Source organism: Lissotriton vulgaris, chromosome 12 (genome assembly GCF_964263255.1).
Source record: "Lissotriton vulgaris chromosome 12, aLisVul1.2, whole genome shotgun sequence".
Lineage (NCBI taxonomy): Eukaryota > Metazoa > Chordata > Amphibia > Caudata > Salamandridae > Lissotriton > Lissotriton vulgaris.
The window spans coordinates 618,720,408-618,739,747 of NC_141700.1; positions in this window are offsets into that span (position 1 = coordinate 618,720,408).

A 19,340-nucleotide genomic window follows, 5' to 3' on the forward strand; every position below is an offset into this window, starting at 1 on the left:
GGGTGATGACTATTGGCATGCAGCACCGTATTACCTGCTGTGGCTTTTCTATACAGCAATGTTTCAAGCTTACCATTGACTACCTCAATCTCAACATCCAAAAAATAAGCCTTAGTCTGACTGATGCTGGGCGTAAAGGACAAATTGAAAGCATTGGAATTGATCAACTCAATAAATGCAACAGCCTGTTGGTAAGAGCCACGCCAAATCAAAAATATATCATCGATATACCTATACCAATGAACAATATGTTCAACACAGATATCATGATGAATGCCATGGAAGACCTGTCTCTCCCAGTAGCCCATATGAAGACAGGCGTAACTGTGAAAAAAACAGGCCCCCATGGCAACACCCCTTATCTGCTGAAAGTGTTGGTTGTTGAACATAAAGTAGTTGTTATGTAGGCAATAGGTAATCATGGCTAGTAACATTTTGTTGTGTTCTAACATCTGTATAGGTCTGTTGCCCAGATAGTATTGGACTGCCCTAACCCCATCATGATGGTGGATGCTGGTGTACAATGATGATACATCCAAGGTTTTAAGCCAGCAGTCAGAATCCCAGGTAACACCAGAAAGTTTCCTCAGGAAATCGCCAGAATCCTGTATAAAAGATGGCAAACTGCATACAAATTCCTGCAAGAATGAGTCTATATATACTGTGGTGTTTTCCAATAAAAAATTGCGGGCAGAGATGATTGGTCTGCCAGGGTCTCTCTTGGGGTTTTTGTGTACCTTGGGAATTAGTTAAAGAACAGGGGTAACTGGATGTTCATTTTTTTAAAACTTAAATTCGTCCTGGTTTAAGAGTCCCGAACAGCGCCATCCCATTAATAGAGAGTAGAAGTCCGCTTGGGCTTTCCTCATCATGATGGCATCACAACGTTTGTAACAAAGCGGATCATTTAGTTGGAGGAATGCTTCTTCCATATATGATGTTCGAGGCCACAAGACGACATTACCACCTTTGTCTGACTGTCGGATTATAACATTGCTGTCCCCTTGTCATTTTTGACCAAGCTGACATATTTACTGTTCTGTATCACGTATTGACGTTTATTTTTCAATATCGTGACATGCAAAGCTTTAATTTCCTTGGAAGCCAGTCCATGAAAAATGTCAATATTGTCGTGCAGCATTAGGGGCGTAAACGTAGACTGGGGTTTGAAGTTGGTAAAACCCGGGGTGTTCAGAACTACATGTTCCTCCGTACAGTCTGGGTTAGATTGTTCATTTCGCAACGCCTCAAAATTTTGCATCACCTGAGCTAACTAAAAATTATGCCCCTGCAATGCACTGCTTATTACCTTACATATTACATCACTCTTGACATGGTCAGTGACATCACTAATTGATAATATAATATATATATATATATATATATATATATATATATATATATATATATATATATATATATATATATATATATATATATATATCACACCCACGAGAGAGATCTGGAGACCCAGGGCTGTGTGTTGCTGTGGTCCTGGTCGGGCCCTGGGAGCTCAATCTACCATGACTATCAGCCTGATTCATCAAGCTGAATTGCGCTTGCAAAGGGACAGATTCTGAGAATCTGGCCCTTTGCGAGTGCGATTTTTGCATTTGGGATTCATCATCCCAAATGCAAAAATCAGTAATAGCGATTTCGCTATTTTGTGAGGAATTACATTTAAGGAATCTCTATTTGAGATTCCTTAAATGCTATTCATCATCCATTTTAAAATTGCGAATTCGCAATTTCGGCCCGCTATTTACCGCGAGGTTAAACCTCGTGGTAAATAGCGAAAACTTAGAAAAATGCTTTTAAAAGCATTTTTCTAAGTTGCATGTTGCACACACACATGTCCTTTGGACATGTGTGTGCGCAACACCTGTTCAAATTTGCATTTAAGGGGTGCTACAGGGTGTCCTTTGGACACCCCTGGCACCCTTTAAATCGCTATCTTATTTGCGATTAGCTAATTGCTAATCGCAAATAAGGAATACTCCCCATTCATTCCTATGGGCCTTTTGCCCCATAGGAATGAATGGGGAGTTATTCCTTATTTGCGATTAGCAATTAGCTAATCGCAAATAAGGAATATGTAGGAATCGCATTTTTTTTTTGCGATTCATACATGAATCCCGTTTTGCGAGTCTGGAATAGCGATTCCTTATGAATCGCTATTTCAAACTCGCAAAACTTCACTATGATGAATCAGGCTGTATGTCTCCAGCGATAATGAAACACCAGGATGCTAGAAATTACGTTATTCACAGCGTGCTGCCTCACCAACGCGTTACGTTTTGAAACAGAGCTAGCAAAGCAATTTACAGTGTTGTCGTCATAATCTTGAAGGTAGGACTACCTTGTGCAAAGTAAAGAATCACACAAGAGAGCGGCCGCCATCTTAAAGTCATATCTCTTGGTGTCTCCAATAGCTTGATGGCTTGGAGTTATACATATATTTTGCATCATATATGGCATTCAATACTCGTATCTCAACAAAATAATTGGCAATAATCCTCATTGAACAATATAATTAACTGCATCTCAGTAATTACAGCAGATGTAAAGTATATAACATTTATCAGAGTCTCAACGCATCTGAATCCATGAGATCTGGTGGGCACATAGTCATGAGTCCTTACAGCCCAACCACTTGAGCTTATGTTAGAAATCTAACAACCGCAGAAGGCTGATATTGAACCATCACATGTCTATGTCTGACATTCAGCCATTACTGTATGACATCCCAATGCTGCCTCACAACTGTTGATCCCATCTGGGATAGCCCACTGATCCCATAGTTGCTACAATATTTAGGGTTAATATATAGTCCTGCCCAAGCAGACAATATCACTCCATGTAGCATATCATCTCATAGGTAAGGTGTTATACTAAGAAGGAGGAATAAGTGACCTTAGCCTTCCTACCTGCTTGCATCTGCCTTTCAGATTGCGTGGACTGCTACTGAATTCCATGCCAATGTTCCATCTTGCCCATGTGGGCTAGAATGTTCACGTACTTATCTATGCCAAATTCGCAAACTACACAAGTGGGTGCTGTGCTCATCTGGCTAATCCCCAGTGACATGCAGTGCTCAAACCTGTGTGAAAAGAAATAAAAACGCATACTATTAGAATTAGAGAAAAAACAGCTCTAAAAACAATCTATGTTACATATTACAACTGGAAGCTATCAAGAGGACAACATTGAACAATTAGCATATGCTCAGAATGTGGGTTTTGAGATTTTTAGGGGACAGTAACAAAACACATAAACCACATAAACGTTGAGACGTTAAAGTCCAAAATGTACTGATATTTCCTCACTCGAGTACAAACCTGTTGGAGTGAGTGTTTCAAAATCTATGATGAACTTTGACTCAAGAATTCTTAGTTTACGTTCTCTGTGCCGTCCCCTTAACTGAGGTGATATGGCATCTAGAACTACAAATGACAAAATAATTTCGTTCTTATAATCTTCTTTGAAATGCCGGGCTACTGGATAATGCTCATCATTGCATTTGATTGCACGTTTATGTTCCAATGCTCACTTTTTCGCCCTATGGATAGTGATGCCTATGTAGTATTTGCCACATGGACAAATCAAACAGTATACACAGAAATGAGTATTGCAATCATATTTACCCATGATAGTGTATTCCCTAATGCTTTTAGGGACTTTGATCTTAGAGCAATTTGAGCAGTTTCTACATGCTTTGCACTTTCTACAGCATGTACAACCATCTGCGCCTCTGCAGTTACTTTTTGACGGTTGTAATGATGTGATCATGTTCGGAATGAATATTTTAGGAAAGACAGTGGTTCAAGTGGTGGCCACAAAGGGTCCGGAACAAAAAGTGTGAACACCATAGGGGGCACTAGGAATCTCAATTAAACTAGATCATTCATCATGCTGGGAGCACAGAAGTAGGGGGACATATTTCGTGTAAAATAGACAGTTTATTTTACACAAGTAAAACTTAGTACTCTAAATAATATTCAGGTGCTCACAAAAGTGAAAAGTGGGTGTGATGTGACAAGGTGATAGTGGATTAAAAGACATAACATCGCATGGATAACAAGACAGATGGAACTCCGCCGCTCCAGTCCAGTAGATTGATCAGCCGCCGCCAGAAAGCTGCTTGATTCCTGACCTGCGCTCGGATACAAATTCAGACAACACTGAATTTGTCTTTATTACGCTACACCAAATCAACCGACAGACCATTTCACGACCCACCACAATAGTGGTATACTCCAACTTCGTCAGTGCCATGAGTTCCTTGGCAACATCGAGATAACACATTGACTAATTGCAGTTCTCCACAATTGTGTACCACACCCCTGTACCCTGACAGTCCCTCAGACCACACCTAGCCCTCGCCTTGACTAATTACAGCTCGCCTTACCAGCGCACTGTACTCCAAGCCCTGACAGTCCCACTTTTCACACTGAGGTATGACGCCGGCATCCTTGCGCCTGATGCGCCGCTGAAGGCGGAATCCAACCCGACCTCATTGACGTTCCTGAACAGCCTTAGACTAAGGTTTTCCACACTCGCCCCTGCACTACCTCCAGCCAGTGGTAGTCCAAGACCAGCGAATTCTCCAAGGCTCTACCAATTGATACAGCCGCCCCACTCAAGAGGCCTCCCGGGAACCACTGAAGAGACCGCGCACGTGACCCCGCCCGGGTCCACTCCCTTGACCAAATAAGATTTCAGACTGCTCACTATATGTCCTGAAGATGATCTTAAGTTTATAAGATCGAAATGCCGTCGACCCTTACAACAGGAACTCCTTCCATTGTTTACATTTACGTGGAGTTCCATCTGTCTTGTTATCCATGCGATGTTATGTCTTTTAATCCACTATCACCTTGTTACATCATGCCCACTTTTCACTTTTGTGAGCACCTGAATATTACTTAGAGTACTAAGTTTTAGTTGTGTAAAGGAAACTGTCTATTTACCACAAAATATGTCCCCCTACTTCTGTGCTCCCAGCATGATTAATGATCTAGTTTAATTGAGATTCCTAGTACCCCCTTTGGGGTTCACACTTTTTGTTTCAGACCCTTTGTGGCCACCACTTGAACCACTGTCTTTCCTAAAATATTTGATAACCCCAGGTTTGCATATCAGAGTACCCTTGTTCTCATTCTACCATGTTCTGAATGAGGCAATACTTCAAAGATCTGCTTCTCCTGAATGTTATCTGAGAAGATTAGTGTAAATATTTATCTAGCACCTGATCTGTTTTCAGGGCATGCCAATTTTTACTGACATTTTCACTGACTTTGTATGACTGATTTGAAATGGTAGTGATGAATCTGATCTGATAAGAGCCATCTTCAACTCTGTAGCCACCTTTATGCAATAGGCTTGACCTGGATACAGTATCAACCTAGGAAATTGCCTACAATATGATATTTTACAGTATCCTCTTTCTTTAAATCTCCCATAATCACCATTTTTTCTTGTTCATATTGCAGGGGGGTGGGTACTGCAGAACAAGTTACTTACCTTCTGTAACAATATATCTGTAAGAGACATAGATTAGTTATGGATTCCTCACCTTAGAATTACCCCCAGGTGTCAGACTGGATCCGGAGAGTTTTTCTTCCGCAGTACCCCTGCGCATCAGTAGGTGGAGTCGGTCGACTCGTTGTTGGCGTGGTAGTCGCCGTCATGACGTCACTGTATCTACTTAGACGCCACCCCTGCTCGTTGACATCAGTTCTTAACACAACATTCCACGCCAGAAGAGCAGAGCCATGCATGACACTGACCACTGGTGCACAAAAATAGGACCCTGAAGGGATTTCCCTTACCCTAGTAGTCAGTTCACAGAACCGGGAGGATGGGTGGGGCGGTGAGGAATCCATAACTAATCTATGTCTCTTACAGATATATCGTTACCAAAGGTAAGTAACTTGTTCATCTGAAAGAGACAATTAGTTATGGATTCCTCACCTTAGAATAGATACCCCAGAAATACCAACCCCGGAGGTGGGTCTCCGAACCAAGGTCACACCAGAAAGTCCTGCAGAACTGAATGGCCAAAGAAGCCGTCTCTCCGGACTTGGCTGCCCAGGCAGTAGTGTTTGGTAAACGTGTGCAATGAAGCCCACGTAGCTGGCTGGCAGATGTCGTGAAGAGGGACTCCACGTCCCAAAGCAGTAGTACCTGCCATCGCCCTGGTGGAATGGGCACGCAACCCCACTGGAAGTTCCTTTTTCCCTAAGGAATAGCAGATTTTGATGCAAAGAACAACCCATCGAGAGATGGTTCGTTTTTGCATGACCCAACCTTTCTTGGCGCTCATGTAGCCAACAAAGAGTTGGTCATCCGTCCGGAATTGTTTTGTGTGATCCAGATAGAATGAAAGCACACGTTTTGGATCCAGACGGAGGAGCCTCTCCTCCTCTTTAGAAGGGTGCGGGAAGAAGGTGAGCAAAGTGATGGTCTGTCCTATGCGGAAAGAGGTAACCACTTTGGCAAGGAAAGAAGGCCTGGAAAGGAAGTTTGGAAGAAAGACCCTGAAGCTCACTTACCCTGTGAGCAGAGGTGATGGCAACCAAAAAGGCAGTTTTAAGAGTCAAAAGTCTGAGAGGACAGTTATGCAGCAGCTCGAAAGGAGCACACATAAGGTAGGTCAGAACCAGGTTCAAGTCCCACTGTGGCATTACGAAGGGAATTGGAGGAAACAAGTAAGTAATGCCCTTAAGGAAGCTATTTACAATAGGGAACTTGAAAAGAGAAGGCTGAAGCTGAAGAAAGGCCGAAATGGCTGAAAGATAGCCTTTTAAAGTACCCAGAGCAGAGCCCTTCTGGGCCAAAGAAATAATGAAGAGGAAAACCTCCAAAAAGGGGTGCAGAAAGGGGATCCACAGCCTTTACTGCGCACTATGCCACAGATTTGTTCCATCTAAGGTGTTTGGTGGAGGGGCACCTGGCTGCTAAGATAACATGACAGACTTCGGGAGAAAGGTCGAAAACTGTCAACTGTTGCTGTTCAATCTCCATGCAAGGAGTTGGAGGCTGGACAGGTTCAGGTGGAGGACCGTCTCCTACTGCTGCGACAGAAGATCCTCCCGAAGGGGCAGTCTGATCAGAGGATCGATGGCTATGTGCAAGAGCTTGGGATACCATACTCTTCAAGCCCAGTCTGGGGCCACAAGAATGACTTGGACCCGGTCACGCTTGATCTTCTTCAGCACTCTGGGTAGAAGTGGTATAGGCGAAAAGGCGTATAGAATACTGCAACTCCACTCACAACGAAAAGTTTAGCTGAGCGAGTGCCGCCTTGGAAATTCCAACGTGCAGAACTGCTGATGTTGCGCGTTCACTTCGGTGGCAAATAGATCTAACCAAGGCGCTCCCCACTGCTGAAAGAGATCTTGCACCACCTCCGAGTGAAGACGCCATTCGTGATCGATCATGCACCGTGGGCTCAGTTTGTCCGCCTTGCGGTTCGGAGAACCTGTCAGGTGTTGAACCACCAAGGTAATGCCCTGATCTTTCAGCCACTTCTAGAGATGAAGTGCCTCCTGACATAGGGTCCACAACCCCATCCTGCTCTGTTTGTTGCAGTACTACATGGCGGTGGTGTTGCCCGTGAACACCTGCACCACTCTCCCTTTGACAGAAGGAAGAAGGCCTTCAGTGCAAGATGGATCGCCCGAAGCTCCTGAAGGTTGATGTGGAGCCCGTACTCCGCCGGCGACCAGAGGCCTCTGATCTCCGCCTCTCCCATGTGGCCGATCCACCCCAGAAGTGATGCATCTGTCACCACTGTGAACTCTGGCTGGGGAACGGAGAGGGACCTGCCGTTGGCCCAATCCTGGTTCATTAGCCACCACTGCAATTGATGTGTGGTGCCCTCCGAGATCTGAACACAATCGGAAAAATTCCCCTGATGCTGTGCCCACTGGAACTTCAGGTCCCACTGCAGAGCCTGCATATACCATCTGGAATAGTCCATCAGCAGGATGCAGGAGGCCATGAAGCCCAATAGCCTCAGGGTCAATCTGACCGAAACCCAGAAAAGAGGCTGAAAGACCGGAATCATAGCCCGAATTTCCTGGACTCGCTGCTCGGGAGGATAAGCCCAAAACTGCTCTGTGTCTAGAACCGATCCGATGAAAAGGAGCTTCTGAGATGGAATCAGGTGTGACTTCGGCACGTTGATGGTGAACCCCAGCGATTGCAGGAGGTCGGCCGTAGTCTGGAGGTGGGAGACGACAGCCTGGGGCGAGCCTGCCTTCAACGGCCAGTCGTCGTGATAGGGGAAGACTGGAACCCATGATCTGCGCAGATGAGCTGCGACCACAGCCATCACCTTTTTGAACACCCATGGGGCATTGGTAAGGCCTAAGGAGAGCACATTAAACTGAAAGTGCTCATGGCCTACCATGAACCTTAGGTAACGCCGATGGGCCGGTAGGACGGGGATGTGGAAATAAGCGTTCTGCAAGTCCAACGCTACCATCCAGTCTCCAGGGTCGAGTGCAGACAGGACCTGAGGCAGTGTCAACATTTTGAACTTCTCCTTCAGGATGAAGTGGTTGATGTTCCTGAGATTTAAGATAGGATGCAGGCCCTTGTCCTTCTTGGTCACCAGAAAGTAGTGGGAATAACAACCACAACCTACTTATGGGGCAGGAACTCACTCAATGACTCCCTTGGCCAAGAGAGCCATAACTTCCTGTTGGAAAAGGGCCAGGTGATCCTCCGACATGAGATGGAATGGAGGTGGCATGGATGGAGGGGTAGTCTTGAAGGGGAGCGAGTAGCCCCTTCGGACTATCTGCAAAACCCACCTGTCCAAAGCAATGTTGAGCCAGTGGGGGAGGTGATGGTGAATCCTGCCATCCACTGGCGATTGGTGGCCCTGAAAAGTCGGTCTAGGAGGGCTTGGAGGCTGCTGCAGAGGGGGCGCTGGTGGACTGGCCCGCCTGCTGGCTCCCAGACCCACAACGGTGGGTCCCACGTCCCCAGCCACGCAGAGGTTGGACAGCTTGTGTAGGCTCCCCTTAATTAGCTGTGAAAGACGCGAAAAGTAGACTGCAGTGGCCGAGAGGTGAAAGCGAGTACCATGGATCTGGTCCTAGACCTGCAGTCCTTAAAGCACTCGAGGGTGTTCTCTCCTTGGTCGCCAAACAGGCAACGGCCATCAAAGGGCATGTCCAAAAGTGTGGCTTGGACATCACCCGAAAAGTCAGTGGACCTCAGCCAGGCGTAGCTTCTGAGGGCCAGTGGCGTCATTAGGAGGGTGCGGGGGTGCGGTCCGCAGTGGGTGACACCATCATATGGGGTTGACACCAATCTGGTTATGCGCACAGCTCTACAGCCTCGTCTCTGCTCTGCTTTCATTATAATCAGGAGATACAAATACTGCAGTGCACGCCAGCGCCACACACGCACCACCTACCACCATAGTGGTGATGGTGCGATGCGCAGAGGCGGCGTCCCCAGTTTGTGAGTCCCAGGGCCGTCAATCTACTAGCGCTACCAATGACGGCCCCGGGCCAGCCCCCGCGCTGTTCTCCTCTGACATGCGCCGCCACCACCACGCGCTTAAACAGAGACGGTCTCGGCAGGGGAGGAGTGCTGCTGGGCGATTTGTAGAAGCAGAACCCCTACGGTAGGGGCCCAGCCACCACCACAGTAGAGTCTGAAAAGATATTTATTGTAATCCAATCAGGCTGCTCGTAGTACCCGGAAGACCTCACACACTGCAGTTACAGTTCATGTAACATTACAGTGATTCACCTGGAGTCAGCTTGGATGCCCCTGGGAAGAGATGCAAGCACGAGGGCTGCTGTCGGAAAAAGGCAATGTCACCCACTTACGAGTACCCCTGCATCCACCCACTCACGAGTACCCCTGTATCACATGTGCTGATAGGTACTGAGAAAGGTCAGGGTGGTTGCACCACTGTGCCATGCACCTCGTTATTAAACTACCCATTGTAAAAACGTCATGAAACGTATGCCTTTTAAACGTAAACACCGCATACCTAAGGGGTTTATGGCGTGAGTAACCACATGCATATATGGGTTTTCCAGCAAATTTCATTTTCAAGTCAGTTCCTTTACTTTTGCTGGACCTATTAAACCGAGCGTTGACAAAGTCAGCAAGTCTGATTAGAACTAGCTTACGTATGTAAACAGAGGCATGCATAAACAAACACAGACAATGTATTCGGTCTCTCAGTGGAGCATGCTTCTTTTTAGGTCACCTCAGACTGGACATTTTTTATGCTGTTTTTTATAGCGTGAAACCGTCACAAGGACATTAGTGCACTTAACAACAAAACCATACTACTTACACATTTTTTCATTTTTTAAGCAGCAAAAGATTATGTGATTTGCCCACAAAAACAGGCTGCTAAGCCTAGACAAGGATTCAACCCCTGCTCCCTAGGTCTGCAGCTCAGTTCCACTAGGTATTCACCCCAACGCCATCATGTGGCAAGGCACTTGCACTGTAAACTGAGGAACAAAAAAAAGCAACACCAGATGTTTAGGACAAAAAATCCAGGGCACAGACAAAAACACAAACAGAAAGTGACAGGAGTGACAGGTTACACAGACGCCCCACACAAATAGTCTGTTGGCATTTGTGTTTACCTACCTGTGGTTGCATGCCTTAGCAGCAAAGCATTTCCCAAATTGTGGCTCAGGACAGTGGCGTCACTAGGGTTGGTGTCACCCGGTGCGGGTAACTCATGGTGTCACCCCCTCACGACTTACCGCATGGACCTCCTCCGCTCCGAGTCCGCCAGTGGACACAGCTGGCTGTAGGGACACAGGAGCACAACGGCTGGAGGGACACTGGAGCACGGCTGGCTGTAGGGACACAGGAGCATGTGGCTGTAGGGACACAGGAGCACAGTGGCTGTAGGGACACAGGAGCACAGTGGCTGTAGCGATACAGGAGCACAGTGGCTGTAGGGAGACAGGAGCACAGTGGCTGTACGGACACAGGAGTACAGTCCACAGTGGCTGTAGGGACACAGGAGCACGATGGCTGTAGGGACAGAGGTGCACTGTGGCTGTAGGGACACAGGAGCACAGTCCACAGTGGCTGTAGGGACACAGGAGCACAGTGGCTGTAGGGAGACAGGAGCACAGTGGCTGGTTGAAGGCTTCGAGCCCACGCAGGAGCACTGCTGATGTACGGTGCGGAGCCCACATGGCTGGTAGAGTGTAGGACCCATCAAGGGCCCGACATGCGGCTGCTGCAGGGTCTGAAGTCCACGAGTGGCCAGGCGCACCACTGGTGGAGGGTTTGGTGCCCACAAAGTCACAGGCCCACACAGAAAAGCTGTCTTTGAGCACTGTGGCTGGAGGACATTGCACCTGTGTGAGACCAGGGTGGGGAATTGTGTGGATTCTCAGCATGGTCAGGAGCAGAGGGGACCAAAGCTGCGGAGCCTGAGTGTCGGCGGCAGCGTGGTGGACTGGAAGAGTAGTGTGGGGCTTGCGTGGGACCTGGATCCTGGATTATTGCTGTCTGCACAGGACCAGGAGCACAGCTCGTGGAGGCCTTGGAGGCTTCAAGGGCCCGGAGCAGTGCAGGCCCTACAGATTTGGGCCTACGCAGCGATGGGGCCAGCAGGTGCGTCCCAACGCTGCCCCTAGGATGTGGTGGAGCCGCATCCCACAGCTGCCGCCCCTGAAGACGCTGAGGAGGCGCTTTCGAACGGTTGTGGTGCTAGGACTGCTGGTCCTAGGGTTTTTGACCGCCTACCTTCTCTGGTGGCATCACCTGAGGATAATCTCATAACCCACAGTGAGTACCGAGGGGTGGGAAGAGGGCCCACATGTATGCATTGTGCCATATAAATAACTTTGTGCCTACTGCTGAAGGTTTTTTCTTCATGTTGTTTAGGTCATCAGGAGGAAGGTCTTACCTTGGGGCACCAAAAAACTCCCAGAGGCAATGTCTGCTCAAAAACATGTTGCTTCATTGTGGAGGCACATGCAGACATGCAGCATTATATGCTTGGCATCCGTCATGTTCTAAAGCTGAACGTCCCAATGCACACCGACTCATCTCAGAAAATGCTTCCTTGTTGTGCCCTTATGTCACCAAACCACACTGTGCCCACTGCACTCAGTGAGATGTCACAAAACCCCATTCTTATTGGGGTTTTTTTTTAGGTGTCATTTTAGTTTGTCCATTGAAATGGCCCTTAAATTTGCACAGACATTCAGTTTTACTGATGAAACTGTATTGGTGACAAATGATGATGTGTGGAGCTTGGGTTTCTGTGACCATCCATCATTTGTGCATCAATAAGTTGAGTGTTCTGATTTGTTTCAAATCTGTGTTTCCATAACTTCAGAACTAAATGGGCTTTGTGCTTGGTTTTCTCATAGGTGAATGTGTACATTTAATTTACAGGCATCTAACATTTTGTTGTGGGTTACAAAAAATGACAGCCTTCCCTTTCGCACTCCCTGTGCCTGGCAAGCTTGTCATATAATTCACTTTACTTTCTCTGACCACAAAGTGAGAGAAGTTCATAAATACCAATCCTCCACGTTGAAAAAAACATAAGCAGCAATTTGTCAGAAGTCAAATGTCAGGTCATGTCCTTTATCTTTGAAGCATATGAAATGTGACAATATAAATACAGAATGTACAAGTATCTTTGTTTATTGCTCGGACTTACTTTCAAGACCCACCAAAAGTAAGCTAGACCCTCCAGTGGGTCCTGAAACCAGTAAAGAATTCGTCAAATGTTTCTTTATTAACCTGCTTTAACAGCTCCTCTATGGTTTTATTTATTTATTCAAGTAACTTACTGTGATCTTTGAGGGCATTCTTAATCAAAATACGATTCATAGTTGTAGAGCACTCTTTGGCATTGTTAGCCCATTCATCAAGCATGTCTGGACCAGGGTTCTCGTAGGAGGGTACGGTAAAAATACGAAAGCCCCTTGGTACTCGGCCTACATCTATGTATTTGAGCCAGGATTCCACTTCCCACCACTTTGTCATTTCTTCATTGATACGTTTTCCGATTTTCCATATGTCATTTGAATTTTTCAGTCCTCTCCACTGTTGATTTTGTTCTTGGTGTTGGTACCTCCCTCCACATTCTGAGTAGAAAATACTCTACTAGACACCTCTATCGTTTAGCTTCCATTGCAGAGGCCATCATTGTCACACTACTCAATTGCAATATTAAAGTATCCAGGTAGAGTTGCAAGGATGATTTAGTCCCCAGTGTACGCTGCTCCGCAGCCGTAGTTTTCCCGTGTCAGGAAAAGAAGAATTACAGGCATTTTTTCAGAAAGCCATACTTACTGCTTACTCCGAGTTAGTCATAGGCAGCACCCTTTTCCCCACAGCGACCTTCCACGCAGTCACTGCGTGTTCTCCAATAGGCCAATGGGATCCTTCGCCGTGTTTGACCCCGATCAGATTGAGGATCTTTTCCCATTAGTCTGACACCTTCCTCTGCCTTCTCTTTGGAGGGTTCTTAGCGTTTAACATTGAAGGCCAGCCTGGCTACACATGAGCTCATATGGACAGCCCAGACGTGCAAAACAGTCCACATTCACGAGATACGGAGACCTGGGGCTGCGTGTTGCGGCCGTCCTAGTCGGGCTCTGGAAGCCCAATCTATCAATACTACGTCTCCACCAATAGGGAAACCCCAGGATGACAGCAGGATGCTTGAAATTACGTTATTCACAGTGTGCTGCCTCACCAACGCGTTTCAGCCGTAGCCTTGTTCCAGGTATCGAGACGGAGCTGGCAAAGACATTTACAGTGTTGTGGTCATAATCATGAAGGTGGGACTACCTTGTGCAAAGTGAACGAATTACACAAAAGAGCGTCACCATCTTAAAGTACATATCTCTTGGTTGCATCCAATAGCTTGATGTCATGCAGTTATACATATGTTTTGCATCATATATGGCATTCAATACTCGATTCTCAACAAAATAATTGGCAAGTAATCCTCATTGAACAATATAATTCATTGCATCTCAGAAATTATAGGAGATGTAAAGTACATAAAATTCCTCAGAGTCACAACGCATCCCAATTCATGAGATCTAGTGGGCACATGGTCACAAGTCCATACAGCCCAAACACTTGAGCTTATGTTTGAAATCTAACACGTGAAGAAGGCTGATATTGAACCATGACATGTCTATGTCTGACATTCAGCCATTGCTGTATGACATCCAACTGCTGCCTCCTATCTGTTGTCACCATCGGGAATAGTCACCTGATCCCATAATTTCTACAATATTTAGGGTTATTCTATAGTCCTGTCCAAGTGGGAAAAATCACTCCATGCAGCATTTCGTCTCATAGGTAAGGTGGTATACACATATACATATACACACACACACACATGTTGCTTGGTAAAGTTTTGGTTGCTTGTTGAAACCCCTCTATATAATTACCCATCTGTACATTGAAGCAGCAATATTTACAATGTCTGCTGTCCACATTTATCTTGTGGTCACATTTTTTATGGCTTCAAGTAGCTGTAATTATCTTACATATACATAAATATGCACGTGTCACTTATTGCAGTTATTAGTAGCCTGCACAGCCCTCTATACATGCAGTTTTATGTTCATAGAAGCATCAATTTTGACATGGTCTGATATGCATGTGTATCTTTCATTCCTACTCAGCTCAGAATCATGCCCTAGGCCTGCCCTTTGCCAGAGGCATAAAAAGTCCCTTTACTTCCCTGCATTTACTTTGTATCCCTGTGGAATTCAAGGAACCTACAACACAAGGACACCAAGCTACAGAAAATCTATAGAGAATTGTTCACATCTTCAAATGTCTCCCAGTATGCAGGTTTGTTTTGGACAAGTTGGACTGTCACTCATGGTTCTGGTCCAAAAACGCTCACTAGCACAGTGCTCAGAGGTACACGGTGGGAAGAACATTTAGGGCAAAACTTGTCTGGAGTTGCTTGCATTTCTATTCAGTGCAGATATGACCTAGCAGTTCAGGCAGGACTGTTCCAATTGTAGCAGGGTGTAGACCGATATGCATCTGTCAGATCTCAGTCTGAAGTGGCATAGCAGGTGAAAATCTAATGGACTAGAATGAGGCCCAAGCTATTGCCAGTGGCTGAGACTTTTGAAAGCATTCCTCCCAATAGCAAGATGTGTTGCAGCTGCTTTAAGGGAGCTACTACACCATTAAAGGTCACACATTTGGTAATTTCTCATATTTATCTCATTACATTATCATGCCTATTTTGTTCTACTTGCTATGAAACACCAAACTATCACACACAAGGCATTGCATCACCACACATATGTACCCTGACAAGAGGACAATGTCACACACATGCAAACTAAAACCCCGGCTGCTATGGAGGTGAACAAGAGAAAAGACCATGGCACTCCTGAGTACTAAACAATGGTAATCCTTGTCAACACTTTGAAGGGTGCAAGTGAGTATCGCCTTCTGATCAATAGGCGTATGAATCAGATTTGAGAAGGAGAAACGTCCCCACCTAACACACCATTAAGAATTCTTGAATGTTGATTCCTTTGTAATAACACAAATTTGTCAATGATAATAAATCCAATCTTTATTTATTAGCATAGAATTTCATCAATAGGTATAGTGTTATCTAAACACACTACTTTACCATCTATTAATGCATTTCGGGACCAGCTTTTCATCAGGGGAAAAATCCTAGAATGCAATAAACCAAATCAATCTAGGTACTACCAAACAATCAATCAATACTGTAGTCAAAAAGGTGACAAGAATGACTGCTCTCTAACTCTGCACTCTATTTAATGGAATTTGTGAACCAGATGCTAGAAAGGTCTCTAAAACACAGCACAGAAAATTATAATTATAATTGTGAATCAGTAAACCTGCACATTGGATTAATGGTGACTTAGCTCAGGTCAAATCTGTGATGTGGGAAGCGCAGAAAAATAACAAAATAAAGGAGTTTTGATCCCACAACTTGTGAAAACTTTAAAGAGCAAAACAGGATATATCATAGTAAGTTTAGGAATTCTCTCTTTTCAAGTCACTTCTTATTTGCAAAACAATAAACAAAGAGTAAGGCATAGATTCATCAAGCGAAATTGCGATCGCAATAGCTGCGAAACAGCTATTGCGATCGCAATTTCCGCTCCCGCAATTCATCAATCAAAAAAGCATGAAATAGCAAATTGCAAAAACAAAATCGCAAAACCAATGTGGAACCCCATTGCGATTCTTTAACAGCGATTACCCACATTTTCTGTGAATTATATAGCAAATTCGCAAATAAATCGCTAATCCAATTCATCATAAATCGCAAATAGCGAAAAACACCAAAATCTCTAAAAGCGAGTCGCAATTTAAGGAGAAGCAAACCAGGTGGTAACCATGAAGTTCAATTGTAAAAAAATAAAGAAAGAAAAATCCAAACAAGAAACAGGTGTAGGGTAAATCAAACACACTTAAGGAGACACAGTAGGAGCATGAGGAAAGTCACAATGCTAGGTCTCTACATTGTGGCAAGACAGCTGAGGCTTCAGGCTGCAGCCCGGAACCGACGCAGGATCCAGGAGCGCATCTTCCGGCTGCAGATTACACTCCTGAGCCACACTGAAGTGGAGATCTACTCCAAATACAGGTTGAATGAGGCAATGATAACTAAGCTCATCAGGGACCTTGACCACCTGATGCAGCACCCAACAAGGAGGACCAATGCCGTGCCCACCCATGTCCAGGTCCTGTGCTGCCTGCACCTCCTGGCCTCCGGAAGCTTCCAGGGGATAGTTGCATATGCAGGGGGGATATCCCAGAGCACACTGTCACGCTGCTCACGGAGTTTCCTGGACGCCATGCTGAGCTGGATACACCACTACATAACCTTCCCAACAACCCAACAGGACTTAACCCAAACAAAACTGGACTTCTATCACACCGCCCAATTCCCCCATTTAATTGGCTGCATTGACTGTACCCACATCCACATCTGTCCACCCGCAGAGACAGAATACATGTACCGGAACCGCAAGTCCTACCACTCACTCAACATCGAGATGGATGTATGACATTACAGCGCATGCTTTTACCACGCATGCCTTTACATCGCAGTTTTTACAACACATGCTGTTACAGCGCATAGCGTTAAGGGGTGCTGGATAGTGAATAGTTTAATTTACTATTCCAACTCCAGTCCCCGTGGATAGTAGGGAAGGTGTTGGATAGTAAATTAAATCTATTCCCTACCCTAGAGCGCCCCCAGCACTATGCGTTGTAATGACATGCGTTGTAAAAGTTGCGTCTTAAAGGCACTGCGTGGTAAAAGTTGCGTTGAAAAGGATGTTCCCCCATCCACATGGTTTGCAATGCGAAGACCATCATCACCGACATTGTGGCCCAATACCCGGGGAGCACGCATTATTCGTTCATCTTCCGGCACAGTGGCAAACACACCCGCTTGGCCAGGGGTGACTTTGGCGAAGGACATCTCCTAGGTAAGTACACATGCCCACATACAGTATGTCAAGACTATGTAGCTGCGCATAACAGGCACTGACCCTCTGCTCCTATCCTTCAGGTAACAGCACCTACGGCCTCCGTGAATTCCTCCTCACCCCATACCTTACCCCTGCTACACCACAGGAACGGCGTTACAATGCTGCACACATACCCACAAGAAATGTAATTGAGCGGACATTTGGGATGGTAAAGAGCCGATTCCGCATCCTACACAAGACTGGCGGGGCCCTCAAATACCAGCCTGAGGTCTGCTGCCGCATCGTGGCTGTGTGTGTCATACACCACAATATTGCACCAAGCGGAGGATACCTGTGGAGGTGTCTGGTAGTGAGTCGGAGGGGGACAACCTGCACATGTACATCATGCACGCGCGGAGAATCCTGCTGAAGGACACAGGCGCCGTAACAACATCACACTGAACAATTTCTAGTTCACCCATACCCCTCACACAACACTGCACTCATGCATGCCAAATGAATTAATGACATGAGGAAGATTTGTGTTCAAAATAAATTCTTATTCTTATGTTCAACAAGCTCTAGAAGTGTTTTGAATTATCAAACAATATCACAAATGTATTTCGTCATACAGGCTCTTGTATGCAGAGCAGGTGTGCGTGGTTACATCACCATGGCACTGCTGGTAATTTTCAGTCAGTCACTGGCACCTCCTGCCGGACCCACCCTGTCGCCTCTTCAACTCCACGTTGGGAGTGTCTGGCCGGGATGCAGCACTGGGCCTGGAACTGCGGCGCCTTTCTGGTAGCACCAGCACAGACAGGCTGCTAAGGCTCGATGTGCCCTCACTGGCATCATCACCCCCACCCCTTGCATGGCCATGGCCACACACCTGTTGATTTTGAACTGCGGTGGTAACCTGCTCCAGGGCCCTTGCTACATCTTGGCAGCATTGTACCATTTGAATCTGCATTGCCAGTGACCTGAGCGACAGTTTTGATGTGGCATTCCCTATCAGGTGGTTCTACCGGGTATATACAGATAGCCGGGTCAGCAGCTGGCGGTGGCGTTGGCGGGTGATGTCCTGCTGCGCCACCATCAGTTGGTTGTTTTCTTTGACTGCAGCTGTTAGCTCCTGCACACTTCCTGTAAGCTGGTTAATAATGTGTGCAGTTTTGTACAGCTGAAGCTGCATGGCTGCCATGTGCTGTGCCTGCTTGCGGTGCACAGCTAGCATCCGGGCTTCAATACCTAGCCCTAGATCTTGGGCCTGCTGCTCCCTGTCTGCTCGTGTGGTCACGGTGCGCTGCTTCCTCAACCGGCCGCTTGCCTGGGACCGCACACTGGCTGTGCGGTGTGTCTGCCTCCTGGGTGGTGGTGGGGTCTGTTCCACTGCCATGCGTGACACCTGGGGTGGTTGAACTACTCCTGTGGCTGCAGTGGTGGCCCTGTGTGTTTGGGAAGGTGCTGGTACTGGTGCAGGTGCATATGACGGTCCAGGTTCTGGGGCTGGATGGCTCTCTCCCTCCGTCTCCTCTGGAGTCTCCTGGATATGGAGTGCCTCGCTATCTGAGGTCTCTGCATCTGCAGCACCTGTGATGTGAATGGGAGCATGATTAATGATATGATTCTGGCACCTGGGATGTAGCAACATGCATGCAGCCTTGCATTCCCTGACTGGCTTTAGGGGTATGTTTCACTTGGCAGTTCTGGCTGTGTGTGGCTATCAGGGCACATTGTCACACTACAGGTACCACAATGCAATTGGGCGTTTCTGATGGGCAGGGATTGCAATACTGAGGTTATCAAATGGCTAGCTCTGGGGGCATGGGCATTGTTAGGGGACGGGGTCGCAGTTGCATG